Genomic DNA, 18,862 nt, shown 5'->3' on the forward strand with positions numbered 1-18,862 from the left:
GAAACGGAAAACATTATTATTATTATTATTATTATTATTATTATTATTATTATTATTATTATTATTATTCCTGATGAACACGCATTCGTACAGGACAAGTCAAAAGGCCATGGACTTGCCTAAAAAAAAAAAAAAAAAAAAACGCCGGAATGTGAATATTAAATAAGCCATATTATAGACGAAAGTACGATAAAAGCACCAGCTAAGCATATCTCAATTTGTAAAGTCAATAAAAAGACATTAAATTAAAAATTAAACTGGAAATGTGCAATTAACAATAAATATTTAAATAAATTAATTTAAAGAATGCTTCAGTATACCCTCAAGAACACAGGTTATGCTATATGGTCGCCACTTGCAGTAAGAAGACTGGATGTGGAAGCTGAAATCACTAAGCAGCCACAAACTGAAATAGGTACTCCAACTAACTATGCAAAATACCAATAAAGATATTATAAAGAATAAGGAACAAATCTAAAAGTAAATCACATAAATGTACTTGCATGCATACACAAAATATAATACAATTTTATATATATATATATATATATATATATATATATATATATATACACATAAACTCATTATAAACATATATATATATATTATATATATATTATATATACATATATATACGTATATATATACATATATATAGGTATATATATATATATAATATATATATATATATATATATATATATATATATATATATATATATATATATATATATATATATATATATATACATATATATATATATATATATATATATATATATATACGTATACATATAAACACACACATATATATGTATGTATATATGTATATATATATATATATATATATATATATATATATATATATATATATATATATATACAAGCAAAAAAAGAACACTGTATGAGTTTTAATGTTCCCAAGTTCAGATATTTAGTCTTCATGGGCTGAAAATCAGTGTTTAGTATACTGCTCTTGGATGATCTTGCTTCTCTCGTTTCTTTCCCGTTGTTCTTTAGTGATCACTATTTTATTCTCTTAATTTTGCTGACAGCACGATACTGTAAAATGTAAAGCTTTTGCGTTGCAGTTGCTATGAATACCTTTACTACATCTACGATATTTTGTCGTCAAATTGCTTGATGGAATGGAATATAGAGCTTAGGTCAAAAGTCACTCCGCGCTGGAAAGGAAATCGAGAGTAGGTAGGTTTGAAAGGTGTAACAGGGGATAACCTCGCAGTTGCACTTTGAAATAATTGTTAGGCAAGGGTGGATGGCAAGATGGAAGAAAGATAATATGAATGGAGATACAGTAAAAGGAATGAAAGGGGCCTAAAGGACGCTGCAAAGAACATTTAGTAATGCCTACAGTGCACCCCGTGAAGCGCACTACGGCACTAACCCCCCTACGGGGTCAATTTGCTTGATGAATGTGAAATATGAATTCAATCCCGTGAATGTAGCTTTGATTTCAACTACCCGGCTGATCTATTAGACATCCAGGTCAAAGGCAGAATCCCCGAAGTCGTTGTTAATATTCTCTCGCCGATCTTCGCCTGCAATGAAAGCGCCTGTTGCTACCGTCCTTGCAACAAATGGTGTGTCCATTGTTCTTGTTGATGTCGATGAGTTGAGGGTTATTGTCGACGTTTTAACGGATTCAACTGGTGCTGCTAATGGTCCCGTTTTGATTGCCCTTCTTTTGTTACAGCAGCAAACGCTCAAATGCAGCTACCACAGCTCGTCGTTCCCACTGCTATTCCCAAGGCGTTACATTTCAGCTGTTGTTTTGAACGATCACTACTGCTATTGCTGGCCCCTAAATGAACCTTCAACAGTCACCTTGTTGCCGCTCATACCAGCAATTATTATTCTGAAGTGCTTCTCCTTCAACATGCAAATTCGCAAAAAGTTCAAGGGGAATATTTTTTGCAGCGCAGTGCTACTGTTAGAGAAGAGGTTATTTCGCCGTGTGCTATTAATTTGTCGAGTAATAGCAAGCGTGCCAACTCAAAAGAAGGCTCATGCTGTCCCTAGGCTATTTGCAGGGTGAAAAGCAGGCTAAGGGGAGCGAAGAAAGACCGATGCGTATTGCTCATAAAAACAAAATCTGTGTTATACCTTACGGCGCTCGTTCTACGCAAAAGGAACACCCTAAAAATAAGAAGACAATGACAAGTAATAGAGAGTATGCAAGTGGATAGAAGCGAGACAGGGGAAAACTAACAGGCGAGAAGAGGGGAGAGAGAATAAACTGGGGAGAAGAAGAAAGAGGGGAACGAAGTAAATTAAAGGAATTACTAAACCTGAAAAGAGAGAGAGAGAAAAAAATAGAGAACACCGAGTAAGAAATCGGAGAGGATTCAGGAGAGAAGGAAGAGAAAGAGACATTGCGAAAGGCAGAAAAACTCGAAGCCAAGGCAAAAGAAAAAAAAAAAAACCATTGCATAGTAATTAAAGTGTCATGCACAGTTACTGGCCTTCATTATTGGATTGGCGCTGTTGCTGATGATGAAGGGAAGGGAATCACAAGGAAGTAGGGGGATTTGAGAGAGAGAGAGAGAGAGAGAGAGAGAGAGAGAGAGAGAGAGAGAGAGAGAGAGAGAGAGAGAGAGATTCTTCACTAATGTAACTAATATCCCAAATCAATCAACGTATAACATTAAGTGGGGAAAAAAGATTTTTACTAAAGATCTTGCTGCTCGAAAACAGTCTTCATAGGGTAATAACTTGTGTTCGAAAGGCATCGCAAAAAGTTGTCTGTCTGAAAAAAAAACAATTAACAGAAACTGAAGACATCAGACTACTGTGAATATTGATAATAACAATTAACCATGAACAGCATTCTAAGTAAATCTCCCCTCAGACCGTATCTAGAAGGCAACATATATCTCCAAGGCATCTTTCCCATTACCCCTTTTGATTTTTTTTTTCTCTTTTTTTATGTATATAATCTGCCTTCAAGCTCTCCCCTTCTTATCCACTCTAATTCTCTCTCTCCCTTGCGTTGCCACCCTTTCCCGCTTCCACCACCTTTTCATTCGCTCCCCTACTATGACCTCCACACCCAGCCCCCCCTCCCCACCGACACCCTTTCTCTCTCTTTCTCTCCCCTATCCATTACCCTAAAAATCCAGCAGCGCTTGCTTGCCTGGGTGCCTCCGTGCTTTCGTGCCTGGAGGGGACTTCCAATACAATGACCTGGGCCGCATTTTGCGAGAACTGTTGCATGAACACTTTGTAATGGCCGACTGCTGATTAATTAGAAACTTTCGCTTGAAACAATAAAAAGCGAAGGTGGGATTCGGTACCGTATCGGGGAAGGAGAAGCAAAAATAACACTCGTTCTGAGATGGGAAGGAAAAAGAGAATTCAAAAGTGATTTCCCCATCAATTTCCTTTCGTGCTCACCCTTACCCTACTGAACCTAGAATGAGTGAAATCTCTGTTTCCCGGTCTGAATCGAGTTGCGAAACCTTAAATTTAGTGCAACAGTCTCATAAGAAGACGAAACTATTTCAACATGTTTCTTCTTATATCAAGAGTTACTTTATGAATACCTGAGGTAAGCACAAGAGATATATATATATATATATATATATATATATATATATATATATATATATATATAAATATACTGTTTATATATATATATATATATATATATATATATATATATATATATATATATATGTATATATATATATATATATTATATATATATATATATATATATATATATATATATATATATATATATATATATATATATATATGTATATATATATATATATATATATATATATATATATATATATATATATATATATATATATATATATAGATATATATATATATATATATACTCATATATAGAGAGAGAGAGAGAGAGAGAGAGAGAGAGAGAGAGAGAGAGAGAGAGAATTCTACAGATACCTTTGAAACCATTTGAAAAAGAGGATGAAAATGTATTGTTATTGTAGTACTTACAATTGTTGTGTGTATGAGAGAGAGAGAGAGAGAGAGAGAGAGAGAGAGAGAGAGAGAGAGAGAGAGAGAGAGAGAGAGAGCCAAGAACATATGAGTGGTGAAACACTGGTAGCGGTGCCCCTCCTCATTTCTTTCCTTTGGCTGATTGAAAAATCAGCCAATCCCCCCAGGGAGAGGTCCTTTCATCCACCATCATTAGCAAAAGTGGTGCGTGCACGTCTGTGCGTTTCGTCTGCACGGATTTGTGATTTTGTATTGCTATGCTGCTTTTCCAGCGATTCATTTTTATTCTTATTCGTTTTACTTTTCTTTGCTACGTACTCTTTCATTCAGAAGGCCATGTAACAAATAGTCCCACTTGTAGCTGAGTACCGAAGGTAATCCCAATCTCCGTTAATATGGAAAGCCAATTAAAAGCATTTTATAATGGAAATAATTAAATGCATGTTACGATCGATACACCACTATATATTAAAGCTTCCCAAAACTGATAATATATTCCTCACCACATAGACTTACACTTAGCCACATCATATTAACAACCTTTCAATATTTATATAGATCGGTGATTACAGTCTTCCTAACTCTACATACCCTATCATCGTATTTTTTTTATATGCTTTAAGGGGGCATTGTTTGCTAGAGATATTAAGGAAATTACAGACTACCATCGATTTTTAGGTGTTGTTAAACAATATCGTACAAATTACAATAGAGAAAACTATGGTACTGATTATCATTATTTAAGCGATTAAGAACAAAATCATGAATGGTTTTACAATAATCTTGGAGATTCTTGATGGTAGAATGCGCATAACAACAGCAGTGAAAAAGGATGAAATTGTTCGATAATCACGAGACTAGCAATGATATATCGATACAAAAGTAACAAAGAAGCAAACCAGCAAATGTTCGATGGGGATCATCCATTAGCAATCACAAAACGCCTGTTCTATTTATATTACGCTGGGAAAACTCGCTTCACGAAAGTCTAATCACAGCAGCATTTAGCATAACACGTCATAAACGAAGCAACGCACTTGAAAATGGAATTCAAAAGAAAACTGTATCACTAAAGGTAAAAAAAAATTAAAGAAAAACACTTTTAAAACACGCTATTATTAAAATGCACTAAAAAGTGAAAAATAAATCTTTTGGGAAACACCAGGATTCTTTTACAATTAATTATGTCTACAAAAATAAAAGCGTAGGAGCCAAACATGGAAAGAAGCCCTGCAAGAAAAGAAATATATATTTTTTTAATTTCTTGTAACATTTCCCTCCAGGTTTTGGCGTCCACGCCTTTACTTTCGTAGATATGATTAATTGTAAAAAAATCCTGGTGTGTCTCACACGATTTATTTTTCACTTTTTAGTGCATTTTAATAAAAGCGTGTTTTAAAAACGTTTTTTTATAATATTTTTATTTTATACTTTTTATTGGCAGAAATTGTAACTGATTTATGATTGCAGCTAACGAAATTGATATCCTGTAGAGCCAAGGAAGGTTTGAAAAATCCGAAGAGTTTCATACAAATCCTGAGATACTAGGAGAGGTCACTGAAGGGTCACTAGAGGTCACTGCTGACCTACCGACCATGTAAGGTTGTATTGTTACAGGGATTGAGTAACCATGCAAAACTTCCAGTCCATCGGACGAAGGGAACAGGTCGAAAATTGAGTTACATGATTTGACGACAGACAGACAGAGAGACGCAGAAGTCAAGTTAAATAAAAGCAAGTAAAAACGGAATGCAGGAGCACGGCTATGCTTTCTATCTCATAAAATACGTCTACCAAGCGAACTATACAACGAATCAGTCCAGCCGTACTTCTTACTGTGTACCTCTCTCTCAGACATATCTCATTTTGTATACAGCTAAACTTTAGATGCTTTACCGCATTAATGGTTGAGAACCTTTCTAAATACATATAAAAATTTCATTAACAAAATAAATTCCAATGGTGCAATCACTAGAGAATTGAGCTTTCCTTAATTAACACAAAATTACTCTACAAAATGTGGCATTATAACAGTATGATATGACCTGCGATTAATCAACCATTTGCGATATCGACATAATCTGAACTCTTATGTAGACCGCTAGTTGCAGTTATATCAAAAGAAAAAAATTTTGTTAGATAAAAAAAAACTCTCCATCTACTCACCTTAAACCTTTTCATAAATTAACAGCACTCCACACCAACCAGTTCAGGGTATTTCTTATTAATGATTCCCAACCTATTAATTTAGATTATCTCGTTGCTGCCCCGTCAGGCTGGTATGTCACAAAACCATAATAGTTTATCAGTTGAAAAAATTGTACATTTGAATTTTGTAGTAACAAGCGTTTGAAGAGCGTGCGAAAATAGTAATTGTCCCATCACTTCTCCAGTCAACTCTCATTCCAATAAATGAAATGAGGAAAACCACCGTTATGACGCTGGCCAAGGTAGGCAATTCCGACGGTTTTTTCCCCACAAAAAATGTTTATGAAACAGAAATGCCTTCACATCTGTAGTATTCAGGTGATGGCCAAGGTCACTAAACCATTAACCTCGGCGTTATCTGAAAGAGCTACATGAGTGAAGCATGCGAGCCAGATATGAAGTCTAACTTGTATAGACATCCGACAGTTTTCGTAAAGGTTAAAGCCTGTACAAACTCTACGGATAAAAAAAAAAAAAACACGATTTAACATTTCACGTCCCGATAAATTCCCGCTGACGTCGCTCGGGCTGACCATGAGCAAGAACCCGTGGTGGCAGAAGGTCAGCTTAAACTGAAACAGAAAACAACAAAGCTGACGATCAGAAGAAAGGCGCCCGGACTGACAGAAACATTGTAGTCCCATGCCATTGCTGACAGGGGAATACGGAAACGATTGCAAGATTGATAGTTATCAAAGCTATCAGTGTCCACTTTATTTATTATTACAGGTTTACCCTGTATGCTGATGTCTCCATCTCTCCATATACTTTCGGAGCAATAACTGACGAGAACAAAACTGCTTCAGATAAATAGCCTTCATAGTTTTTTTTTTTTAGAGCATTTAGACTTTCATTACGCCATCACAGATAGTTTCCAAAAGCTCATAAATACCAAAATACTACAAAAACATTACATTTTTACTAACTAAACAGTCACACACACACACACACACAAACTACGTTAACATTCACAAAAAAGAATTCATCTGTATTAAAAAACTAACTGATGAACCGTTAAAGCTTCGAAAAATTCAAAAGCATTCATTCATAGGAGAATTCTTTAAGCGAAATTAAGGGATAATAATGATTAATAACAATCAACACCTACATATATCAGGCAATGAAACCGACAGTTAACAGTATCAATCAGAGAGCCGCGACTTCATATTTCTAAGGGTCCACAAAGCATCCTCTCAATTTAGGACACTTCTTTCACTTCCTGAGATAATTGAGCTCGTCATTTCCATCACATTACAAACTGTTAACAAGACTTTCCTGTTGGGACATAGCGAAGACAAAATGTTGCTACAAAGGAGTAATTATTCTTCAGGCAATGTTTCATATAACCCCTGAGGATAAGGGACTTCAAACTTTTGGCCCATGCTTCACTGATGCCGGAAAACAGTAACATCAGCGTTAAATACGCCTGTACTTAATTCGTCCACATTCTAATGGATGCAACACTACATAGGAAAGTTCTTCATTTCATAAGCTTACAATTAATGTTTTTATAAACGGCGGAAGAACTGCATATACAAATACCAATATTTAAAATAACTGAATGAGATGCCAGTATTATTGTATTCGTAAGTTAAGTACCATATATGAAGCACAAAATTTCCGAAATAATCATAATAATAAAAACACAAAACTTGATGTCTGAGCTTACTTTACCTGGTGCCAAACTGGAGCTCTGTAGCACTGCCAACCTGTAATCAAAGAAAAAGTTACGAACTTAAAAAAATAAACGAAAAGTTCAATGTATATTCAATTACTCGAAACAGTTTTGGGAAAAGATAAATTTATATACAGAGAGCTTCAAGATGTGCAATGTTTCAATCAACCGGAAGTACTACTCTGGAAAGCTTCAAGAAAACGAGATGTCGTCTTCGGTCTGGCACTGTATCATGAACCTCAACTTACCTTTTGTTCTGAGAGACCTCTGTAACTAATGCCATATCAAGAGGGAGTTAATTTAGTAGGATTTGGAGCTTCTAAATGCCTCCCCCACAAAAACTGTTCATTTAGAAGGCGAAGAAAATGATAGGTAGGCAATGCAAAAAAGAGAAATAACATTAGGAATAGAGAAAGAAAGATTGGGCTAGTCTTGTCGTCTGTATGGTAGAGACCTGGATGGTCAAAGTTAGAAAAATGACAAGCAATTAACAGAATAAAGAGGGAAATACACAATTCAACTGAGGATAAATTATTGAAAAAATTATAACTTTTCATGGTACACAAACGCATTCCCTATATTATTCAAAATATGTTTTTCAAGACTGACACTACCTTTGGGCAGTAACGTTATCTCTGATTCTTCACCACAGAAACCTGAGGTATTTTCGGTCCTAAATGTGTCCTTCTTATGACATCCCGGAAAAGAGAATGCGGATGCTATAAAACACTATTTAAAACTAAATTATATATATAAAAAAAACTGTTTCAAGTTAAGAAGCCTATTTCAGGGCTCTATCATGTACATAATGATTTACAAACATTTTCTACCAGGAATGCTTGAATTACGTAATGAAAATATCACATTCTAAGGGCTGTTGCTCACAAAGGGACTGGATTCCGCTAAATTCGGCGATGCCGTTCCATGATTAATTTTCTTAGCAGATCTACACTTCTTCGATGTAACTTATATTATGCCTGTTATTAGTACACCACACGTTTCATGGTTGATACAGTTACTTTTAAGTTTTCAAAAAAGTAATTTTTAACAACTCGCCACATAACCCATACAACTTTCCATTGTCATCCATGACGACCTCTGTAAAAAAAAAAAAAAAAAAAAAAAAAAAAAAAAGAGTACACACTTTTCGCAGTTTTGTCATTTTCTTTATTTCCCCCAAAACAAGCTTCTTGATTTCCCAGTATTTTCTCTAATAGATTCGGCCGAGTTCCCTCTTCGAAGCAAAGCTGTATTTTATATTTGCAACTCTATTTTTATCTTCAAACACCGATTCCATGTAAGAGGTATGTTCTCGTCTTCAGCCTTCAAATAAAGTACATTCTTATTAAGGCTTATGTAAGGAAGCCAAATCGCTTCATGCTTCTAATATCTTTATTACATGAAAAATACAACTTCCTACGCAATATTCCACTTGAAACATTCCACCTTGATTCCGTATCACATCTGGAAACCCCTATTTTTTTTTCATTAATTTTACTCCTGAATATAAAGGTTAACCGACTAAAAAATTCCCCAACGCTGAAGGCTTCGATCAGTCAAAAACGCATTTTCCTTTTTGTCTTTTTAGGAAATTTATCTTAAAATCAGGAAAAAAAAAAAAGGCGCCAGCTACTCTAATCCATTTAATGCCGCTGTCATGGAGTTAACTGACCCAAGCCCTTGTATTGTCATATGAAGACAAAAATTGTATGAACAGTGAAGTGGAGAGCGATCTGACAAGAAACCCAATCTCGCCGCCCGGCCTCCATTCCCCTACCCCACGGCCCCCCCAAAAAAAAAAAAAACACGCACACAAACACAATTTCTCATACAATTAATATTTTCTCAAATATAGAGAGAAATCCAATGGATACTCCAATAAAGGTAAATGCTTAACCATCCTCTATAAAAATTAAATTATATATATATATATATATATATATATATATATATATATATATATATATATATATATATATATATATATATATATATATATATATATATATATATATATATATATATATATATATATACACACACACACATATATATAACTTTGACAACTGTATTCTGAAAAAAACCGAGAGGTCTAAAATCTGAAAATTAAAACGCAGCGTGGTGTGAAAAGCATTTTATGGTAGATTTGAGTTGATGTCCCTCAATTCAATCTCCCCTTCTCAGCTTCAAAAGAAAAACTCATACATCGAGAGATTGAAAACGAAAAGGCCTTCTTTAAGTTGAAAGATCAGTCCATAGGCCTATTCTATCAGGCCTAAAGTTATGATACGATATATAACAATGTTTACTATCTCTGAGAGAGAGAGAGAGAGAGAGAGAGAGAGAGAGAGAGAGAGAGAGAGAGAGAGAGAGAGAGAGAGAGAGAGAGAGAGAGATGACAAATGTTTATTGACAGTTACTTTCCTTCAAGATCCAACGATAAGTGTAGCATTTACAACTTATGACAGTTGATTCATCGGTTGATCTAACTGGCGTCCCAACACTGTAGGTCATCGACGCTGAACAAAAACCTTTTTGTTAAAAGTACATAAACATTTATACACATACAATGCAACACATTCACATCACTCAAGAGCCTCATGAAATAACACTAGTACAGACCATTTCATGAACACTTTATAGTCATCTTGGGAAAAATGAGAATACTTTACGGCGATTAAAAAGAAAAGAATCATTTTTCAGACAGAGGCTGACTCTTTAATAAATTTTAAAATACCAATGGTTTAAAACATCTTCCTTTTAAAGTATTATGGATAGAACTTAATGACCAAATGGAGAAATGTTAAAGTGCAGCTTGTATGAGACGAAATTCCAGAGATGAAAATTCAAGCTGAGCCGATGAAACTGTCCAACATGGATCATAGGCTGTGTTAATGCTCAAAGAAAGGATTTCTGGGAATATTCTAAACGCAGAGTTAGCGCTGGGAGCAGTGTACTGCTTTGCAAGGTAACTGCTTCTTAGGGGATAGCAGCCAAGTTACAAATAAAAAAACAACTTGGCTTTTGCATCTTTGCCTATTAACCAGATTATTTTTGTTCCTTTGAATGCCTCACCATCAAAACCCTCTTTGCACTATATAGAAGTCAATGGTAAGTCATCTCAACAGCTTCCCAAGGGTTTTTTTGTTATTCTCATTTAACAAACCCACTTCACTTTCATAACAAGAGTGAGCCACATACTTTCTAACTTTCAGTAGATTTTCAGCTCCCTTTCTTGCTATCTGTTGTGATTCCAAACTTCTCATTCTATCACCATTTATTCCCATATACTGTACATATACAACCACATTCATATTGGCATAATTTTATATTGACATATTGACAATCGTAGTGACAACCTCCTAATTTTCATTTTCTCCTCTCACCCAACTAGCCTTAGCCTTACTAACGTTCACTTTCAACTTTCTCCCTCAACAAAATTTCCACACTTCACCAATCCTTCTGCGTTCTATTCATTATCACAGATTAAAAATACATCATCCAACAACATCAGCTACTTCACACACCAATAACACTGATTCTCATGTCTGACAAACTTGCATTTATATCAGTTGTTATTCCCCTACCTATATCACAAGCGGTCACTCACATATTGACATTACATTACACAAAGACTGTTTTCATCATATAAACAAATTACTTTCCAAACAATATATCCTCTAAATTCTTCACATCACAATGTACAGCACAATAAGCGAACATAATGTTTTCTCTAGTGTTATAGTTAACAGGTTGTTTTCACTTTAAGCAAGATTTTTTTTATAACGGTTTCATAAACTTCTGAACCAGACCTATTTATAAAACAAAAGCTATCCAAATACACTCTGGAGTCTTGTATCCCCTTATTCTCTTCTATCATCTTCACCCGGTAATCAAAGTTTACAAGATCCATATCTTCTATATGGATCTTAGGCTTTGCAGTGACAAGCGTATCGAAAAAGTGTGAAGAAACACTCTCTCTCTCTCTCTCTCTCTCTCTCTCTCTCTCTCTCTCTCTCTCTCTCTCTCTCTCTCTGTATATATATATAATACATATATACATATATATATATATATATATATATATATATATAATATAAATATATATATATATATATATACATATATATATATATACATGTGTAAATATATATATATATATATATATATATATATATATATATATATATAAATATATATGTATATACTGTATATATATATATTATATATATAATATATATATAAATATATATATATATATATATATAATATATATACTCATATATATATATATATATATATATATATATATATATATATAATATATATATAATATATATATATATATATATATATATATATATATATATATATATATATATATATATATATATATATATATATATATAGAGAGAGAGAGAGAGAGAGAGAGAGAGAGAGAGAGAGAGAGAGAGAGAGAGAGAGAGAGAGAGAGGTTTCTTCACACTTTTTCGATACGCTTGTCACTGCAAAGCCTAAGATCCATATAGAAGAATATGAAAACATTCTGAAGTCCATCGCAGGATTCGAACTCGCATCCAGGGTACCAGAACGAGGTCACATTACCCACCTGACCTCGAAAAGTTAAGAGGGCATTGTGGTAATTACATTACACACACACACAGCCACACCAACACACACACACACACACACACAAATATATATAATATATATATATATATATTTATAATCACATTAATGATATGAAAATTACATCAAAGTTCTACATATCAGCAAGCAGACATTTATAGGGAAGTAATTATAAGGTACGAGGAGAATAGGTCACAGCCAGCCTCTAAGGATGCCAAATACCAAACCATCATCAAAGCAAGTTCCATAAATAACTAACCTACTAAATCAGATTTCCATAATTCCTCGGCCAAATCCATGTCAGTCCTTTCAATAAAGGCAGTTTAGAGCAGCTGAACTTCAAATCAATATGTAATCCCATAAAGTATCTTTGATTCATGCCAGTTCAATCTAATTGGTTATTACTAATTTGATTAAGAGTGACTTAATTCTGATTTCCATACTTTCAAGATCGTTCATGCAATATGCAATTTTGTTTGTTGAAAATTTTACTAATGAAACTATGGAATTTAACTCACTCTCTGTTACACATCGTGTACATGCCCACAGTATTTTCTTGATAAAAAAATTATCTGTAAAATCCGATTTCTAAAAGATGAAAGGACTTTGATAATTAAGACGATGTCATCTGTGTATTTGACTTTAATTTTGTGACCAGCACATTTCTCGAATCTACGGCAACTAAGGGTCTATCTTTGATATAGTATATTACATATCTGAATTAATGATATGTGTACAAATTATCTTGTGACAGCCTAGAGATCTTCTTTTATAAAACCACAAAAACTGATCTTAATAAAATCCAAGGACAGAATAGCCCCTTCATTTCCCTCGTGATCTTAGGTTTCGAAGTTATACGCGGAAAATTTATCCCAAATTATGAAATGCAGAAGGAGTTCATTATGTCGGTCCTTTTAAGCCTCTTTCCTTCTAAGACATATTCCATTTCATTATAATATCTTCATGATTCTGAGTACAGTTAGTCATAACCATATGAGCACCTTACACAAAGATCACACCTGGGGTGAATAGAACAGAATATAGAATTTAGGTCATAGGCCAAGCGCTGGGACCCATGAGGTCATTCGTCGCTGAAACGGAAATTTACAGTAAAAAGGTTTTACATTTGTAACAGGAGGCTAAAACCTCAAAGCACTTGCACAACGAAACAATTCTTAGCAGGGGGTGGAAAGTGAGATGGAAATTAAGAGAATATGAACGCAGGTACAGCACAAGGAATGAAAGGGGTTGCAGCTAGGGGCCGAATAAAAACCGCAAAGAACCGTAAGTAATGCCTACAGTGCACCGCATGAGGTGCACTCACACCTGGGGTGACTCCAGGTGTTTCCTCCTCTGATTTACATCAAGTGATTTTTGGATAAGGTTGTTGGCCCCTTGTTCTTTTCCTATTACGCTCATACCCACTCCAGTTGTCAAAATAGTTCCTAATTCATTGCTTACGCGAACGGAGGCACAAAGGATTTTAACAGTACAAGTAATAACGAAAAAAAGGAAGCTTTTACTATCCAGCGACCTTGACATTATCGTTTTCTTAGGGATTAAACCCTTCTTTTTTCTCGTTCACATGATGTATTACCTTAACTGCATTAAGTAGTCCGACCTACTGGTCTTGCTACCAAAATAAAAAGCACTGCTCTACACAGTCACTCCAGTGAAACTTTTAAGAACAACAGATCAAGAAATATAACGGTACATTGGTGTAAATTATTAAAATGGAGACATGGGGGAAAGAAGTAGGGTAAGATATATCAAGCGGGGAAATAATGTTCAAATACGGCACCTGTATCTCAGGGAAAAAATTCTGATATTTTGATACTGACCACCAAAAATAACCATTCATAATGGAGGCGAAATGAACGCCAAAATAATTTTTTACTAGTGTTCTACGGAAGAAGTATATCTTATTTTTAAAAGCGACTGAGAGCATTCCATTATTCTCTTGAGGCGCAGCATTACGATTTTTCATACCAAATGATTTATGAATACACGACATATTTTTCTGGAATGATTCAGCTAAAATGTTCGAGCTGATATTAGCTGATATCCTCCCGGGGCAATATCCGTTTCTGATTTTGTTTAATTATTAATAACGAAAACAAGTGCGGCCCCGAGTCTCAGCCGAGTCCCATGAAACTTTCAGCCACGGCCCGGTGGTGACCTGTGTTTTTCGCACCTATAGCAGTGCCAGACGCTCGATGATGGCTAACTTTAACCTTAAATAAAATCAAAACTACTGAGGCTAGAGGGCTGCAATTTGGTATGTTTGATGATTGGAGGGTGGATGATCAACATACCAATTTGCAGCCCTTCAGCCTCAGTAGTTTTTAAGATCTGAGGGCGGACAGAAAAAGTGAGGGCGAACAGACAAAGCAATCTCAACAATTTTCTTTTATAGAAAACTAAGTCAAGTAACGTGAAAAATTAGAGTGAATCAATGACAATATATGTTTATACTGCCATAAATTACTTTTTATAGTCTTTGAATATTGCCTCGTTGGGTTTGTCGCATTTTCAAATTATAAAACTTATGTTGTTCTCGCCAATACTTCTCTGTAATTGCTTGTTCTAGGTAAGTGCCTGCCCCCAGCCCCTAACCAAAATAGAGAAATTCGCAAAACTTTATTAACATGACTGCTGTTAAATGGGATTTTTTTATCATGCAGTTACACAAATGCATACATTATATTGTATGTATGTATGTATGTGTGTATGTGTATGTATGAATGTGTATATGTACATATACAGATACATACACACACATATATACTATATATATATATATATATATATATATATATATATATATATATATATATATATATACATATACTGTATATATATATATAATATAATATTGAGAATGCCCATACATATACTGTAGTCCATGCAGGATAAACAAATGTTATTATGTCAACTTCAAAACACAACTTTGAATACCGGGGAAATATTGCAAACTATTATCAATTCACAGTATCCGTGCATCTGATGTCCAACCCCGCCTCTTACAATGCTCTTGATTAACCAGTGATCAGCCAGTCACAGGCCTGGAAACTCGTCAGTCTCTTTCAGCCGTCACTGAGTCAACATCTACGTTGTGACCTCTCCTAATGAAATATGTCTTTCAAAAGAAATAACTTTCATTACACCTCAGATTTACCGGAATAAGAGTAGTCTTTCTCAATTTCATCACTAAACATCGTCAAACCAATGATTTAAGGATTATAATGATGTATTAATTGTGTACTTCAGTAAACTTAATGCTAAAATATGTATAGCGAAATAAACATGAGGCTATAGTCTGCACGCATCCCCGCTCATTTTAATATTCTTAATCTTTTGCTTGTTATTTTCATATTGATAGCGCTACCTATAATTTTTGGTAGCATTGTCATCCATGACATTTAAGCTACGATACTGTATGAAACACAAGACGATAAATGATAAATGCACTGCGATGTCATGTAAGGAATGAAAGAATATATTTTATATTAAAAATTTCATGTTTATTTCACTATACATATTTTAGCATTAAGTTTACTGAAGTACATAATTCATACATTATGATAATCCTTAAATCATTGGCTTAATGATGTTTAGTGATGAAATTGAGAAACACTACTTTTCTTCATGTAAAACTGAGGTGTAATGAAAGTTATAACTTTTGAATGACATATTTCACGAGGAGAGGTTGCAGCGTAAATGTTGACTCAGTGACGGCTGGAAGAGACTGACGAGTCTCCAGCCCTGTGACTGGCTAATCAGTGGCCAATCAGGAGTGTCGTAAGAGACGGGGTTAGATATAAGATATCACGTTAAAGAGAGCTATAAGAAGAAACAAGTAAATAAATTAAAAACTATCTATTAGCTAAGAAATGTGGATACCAATAATTTCTAAAGAAATGATTTGTGTGTGAAGACAGCCTGAGAATGAAAGAACAAAGGAAAAAAATTTTAGTTATGTTGCCCAGAAAGTAAGGAGTGACAGTCCAGTTACAATACTGACTAGTGAAAACATTGGTCAATGGAATACCCAAGGTACTCTGAAACTTATCTGCGTAATTTTCAGCCTGGTCTCGGAAATATGCATAATTAAAAACCAAAATCTTACAAACTTTTCAATTTCGTTTATATACCCAAAACATTTCATGATTTCAAATAAATTCCGAGTGTTGAAATTTGAAAAACTTAATTCAAAAACTTTTAAAATAAAATTTATGTTAATGTAGGGGAGAATTTGTTCTTATATCAATTAACCCATGTGAAAATGAATATTACGAAATTCAGAAAAGTCGTTGCACAAATCACAGCCGCATAAAGATTCTATTAGCCTGTTAACCAAGCAATATTTTTTTACCTCTTCTCCTGCAAGTTTTTTTGTAAGTAATAGAAAGATGTCCCACTTAAAGAAGCTGCCAATGTTCACGATTTTACTGTATGAGCAAAGTAAAAAAGAAATTATGAAGACCCCACTTAAATAACTTCTGAAAAGAAAATGTAAGACAGGCCATCCTGCCTGCTGGCAAGGGAATATGTCCGTGCTATGCTAACCACTTCTTGCATGATACAAGACGATTGGTAAATAAAAAAAAATCCTCACATATATCCCAGGAGCGTGCAAAGAAACCACCAGAACCCCATAAGAACTGATGCAGTGTCCGTATTAGTACTAATGAGTCTCATGACGTATGGTAACGATGGCTAAAATAAACAGCCACACCTTTGTCGAGACGAGCCGAATGTTCTGACGTCATTTCTGACGTCACAACATAAACCCGGCCTCTTTTTGTTACCGAAGTTCTCATACCTCTTGCAATCTATACCAGTCTACGTAAGAGACCTTTTTATCATCAATACAGACACTCAACTTTATCAAATGACCAGAATCACGAAAGTCTGGTAGTGCTTACAAAAATAGAAGACAAAAGGCTGGGCTGTCTCCCACTACCCTTAAATAGAACCCTTTCTCTAGCACTCCAGGTCCTCCCACGCATTCGAGCTATAATATTAACAAGAGATTCTATATTTAGAAGTCCGTGACGCACTCCATGCGTTTACTACCATTCTAAATTTAGAAACGCCTGTAAAATAAATGTCAAAAGATGACGAAAAATGCACTGTCTATTTTTGTACACATTCTGCATATTACATGTACATGGAAAGGCGTGAGTCATTTCAGCACAAGCTGCATGAAGTCATCAGGCTCCGACAGAATTGCCTACAACAACAAAGACTCGCATGTTTCGGCGTTTATGTTTCTAGAGGGCCATGCTCAATTAAAACAAAACCATTCTTGAGTAGTAAAAACTTGTTCGTAATGAAAGCATTACTTTGGACAGCGAGTCGTTTAGGAGCAGACAGTTATGTTCGAATTAGTAATTGGCGGCATATCCACGCAACTAAACTAATTTATTTATAATGATTTGATTTCGCCAGTATGATATCAATTTTTTAATAGCCACAACTAGTAATATCAACCACTTCACTTTGAACCTGAAAAATGACTAAAATCATTCTGGTTATTAATGCCACACACTGTAGTCACACAAATGGGAGGGAACGCAACATTTCAACACGTATCTTAAATTTACACATACCACTTAACGTTGAAATCTGAATGACTTCATTAAAACTACAGTACACTTCTCGACACCATCAAAAAATAAAACGGGAGGCCTTAATACTTCAAAACACTAAACCAAAAACCCACACAAATTAAAAAGTGATTGTTGACGTAAAATTCCTACATTTACAGCTATGCAATGAAAAAAGAAGCAGTGTAAATAACAAAAATCAGATGTAACCTCATCAACTTTCTTTTCGATATAGTACTGATTTCCAGTAATTTTAAATCTACGCAGCAACTCAAACTGTTCTCGTGTATCGAAATAGCATACGTGAAAATTAAGCAGAATGAACCAAAGAGGTTTAACAACAACTGATCATCCGACTGGTGTAATTTCATGCATGTGATTATAGTATAACCAATGTTCAGTGTCATACTACAGAGCATAAAATTTCAATATGTGAATAAAAGTATGTACATTTTATACCAAACACGTTTTAACATCCTGTAGGTTTTTTCCTCAAATGACATGAAATCTCGGAATCGCAACCTTCGGTAATCAATGTCTAAAACTTTTATGGAAAAGACTATTTTATGGTTCCGTCACATGCTGCTATGCCTTCTGTTCTTTCTCTCTTGGCTGGTCTTTCGGTATAATTCATTTCTCCAATCCTCGCCAATATATGTGAATCTTTCTACGATAAACTAATCTGTGTAACTTGTGACAATAATTTGACAGTTGGGGCTTCTTTTAATTAGATGAAATATAAG

The 18,862-nt window shown here is 34.5% G+C and overlaps 1 long non-coding RNA gene across 1 annotated transcript in view; it reads right to left on the reverse strand.

The window, feature by feature from the left end:
* LOC136840995 (uncharacterized) overlaps positions 1-18,862 on the reverse strand; it is a 585,109-nt gene that overhangs the window by 388,030 nt on the left and 178,217 nt on the right. The window contains exon 2 of the long non-coding RNA XR_010853812.1: positions 7,878-7,912. This is a non-coding gene — a long non-coding RNA (uncharacterized lncRNA). The remainder of the gene's footprint in view (positions 1-7,877; positions 7,913-18,862) is intronic.

This window comes from Macrobrachium rosenbergii, chromosome 8 (assembly GCF_040412425.1).
Source record: "Macrobrachium rosenbergii isolate ZJJX-2024 chromosome 8, ASM4041242v1, whole genome shotgun sequence".
Lineage (NCBI taxonomy): Eukaryota > Metazoa > Arthropoda > Malacostraca > Decapoda > Palaemonidae > Macrobrachium > Macrobrachium rosenbergii.